Genomic DNA, 1,978 nt, shown 5'->3' with positions numbered 1-1,978 from the left:
TCTCACTATTGTTTCTGATGTGTGTGAAGAAATGTAATAAAAATTACATGAGCATGTAAAATAAAGCATACAATTGTCTCTGCCTGGATCTTCCATTTCTCCTTCGGGTTTCAACTTACACAGACACACCTTCAAGAAGCCTTCTCTGACCTGCACTCAGGCCCACCCCAACCCAATTAGCACCTTCTGTTAGTCTGTGTCACAACATCCTGTAATTTCCTGGTTTGCAATGCATATCAAAAGAGTCATTGAGTGGTTGTTTATCACTGAGTCTTCCCCAATAGAATATGCACTCTATTAAAGTGAAGGCTGTTTCTCCTTTCCACCGTGGCATTTCCAGTGCTTAGCATATTGCTAAATGTTCAATCAATTAATTACTGACACACTGAATGAATCAATTAATCACGAGAAGACAGGAGGGTTGTTTTGAAGGTTGTCTAACTATATTTATAATTTGATTTTGTGGAGTCCATTGTTGAGTGGACAAGATTTAGGCTGTTTTCAAAAGAAACACTGAAAAGTAAAGGATTAGATGGTGGTGTCTAAATATGGTGTCTCTTCTGATGAGGCCCCTAAATGTGGGGTGGAAGCTGGTGTTGGGTGGTGAAAAGAATTCTTCTGAGGCAGAACAAAGGGGCTAGAAGTTTACTGAATACACCTCAAGGGAGCAGCGGGCAGGACTCAAGAGAGGCTGTCTGCTATAAGGCAGTGGGTGGGGGCTGTTTTTAAAGGGGGAAGGTGAGGAAGTGTGGCGATGTACAGAATTTTCCCTTTTTTTGTTAACTGTGCCTGGTTATAAATAGCCCATTTGTTAGTTAGGCCCTTGAGATATTTTGAGGTGGGTTGCCTGAAGGGCCTATGTTCAGCCAAGGGGTTGGGGTCACTTTGGGCTCTTCTGCCTTGATCAAATTTCCCTTGCTCAAGCCCATTGTCTAAAAGTGGCCTCTTGCTTCTTGGCCTTTTGGCTAAGACCAAATGTAGTATCTGTTCTTATCAGTTTAAAAGAGGCCACTACATAGATGAAACTCACAAGTTTCAACTATATTCAAATAGTCTCTTCTTTGTCATTCTAGTATATATACATCTTTTTTTTTTCCTTTCTTTCTCCTCACCCCCACCCCATTTCTTTTCATGGCAGGTATGGGATATTAACAAAGTTGAGGGGGGGGGTTGTTTCTCAAATATACAGGTGTTTTATTTTATTTTATTCTATTTTATTTTAATTTTTAAGCTTATTTATTTAGAGAGAAAGAGCAGGGGAGAGGCAGAGAGAGAGAGGGGGAGAGAAAGGATCCCAAGCAGGCAGCTCTGTCAGCACAGAGCCCAACGCGGGCCTCGAACCCATAAACCATGAGATCATGACCTGAGCCGAAGTCAGGAGTCAGACACTTAACCAACTGAGCCACTCAAGTGCCCCGCAAATATACAGGTTTAAAAAAAAATAGTTAAAATATAGCTATTTCTTAACATTTCATACAAGTAGAGAAGTCAGAATTCAGTGATTACACTGTTTCCTGAGAGATAAGAGTACATTTATCATCTGCCCTTATATCAGATGGTTTGATACCTACGCAATCTAATGACCAATTAAATGCTAAATGTTACCATCTTGGCTTTGGAAATTTGCCTTATATTAAACCCGGGAAGCTTTCTCTCAAATCTATCATATACATGGAGTATGGCAGGAAAAGTGAGTACCACTTTTATATTCAAAGACCATGCTTTTAAGAGAAAAAGTCACTGTCCCAACAACTGCTCCCAGACAGTAAATTATCACAATTGATAAAGATCTATTTCACTGTTGGCAGTATGTTGGAAGAAGCTGGTATGTAGAAATAAAAGAGAAACAGAAACATATACTAGGCCTTGTGTTCCTTCCTGTTTTGGTCATTTTCACCAGGTGGTAATAATAATGACAGCAGTTTTAGTTTGGGACTTATAAAGCATTTACAATATGCCACTGTTGGTTATAAGCGCT

General features: G+C 39.8%; 1 pseudogene; it reads left to right on the top strand.

Moving 5' to 3' along the window:
- Positions 1-945: 945 nt before the first annotated feature.
- LOC124502838 (uncharacterized) lies at positions 946-1,089 on the top strand (annotated as a pseudogene).
- Positions 1,090-1,978: the final 889 nt, after the last annotated feature.

The sequence above is a fragment of the Lynx rufus genome, unplaced genomic scaffold, assembly GCF_022079265.1.
Source record: "Lynx rufus isolate CCGP_SWC_20201006 ecotype Redwood Valley unplaced genomic scaffold, mLynRuf1.p SCAF_7, whole genome shotgun sequence".
NCBI lineage: Eukaryota > Metazoa > Chordata > Mammalia > Carnivora > Felidae > Lynx > Lynx rufus.
Note: the sequence above shows the minus strand (reverse complement) of the source record. Positions and strands in the feature narration are given on the sequence as shown.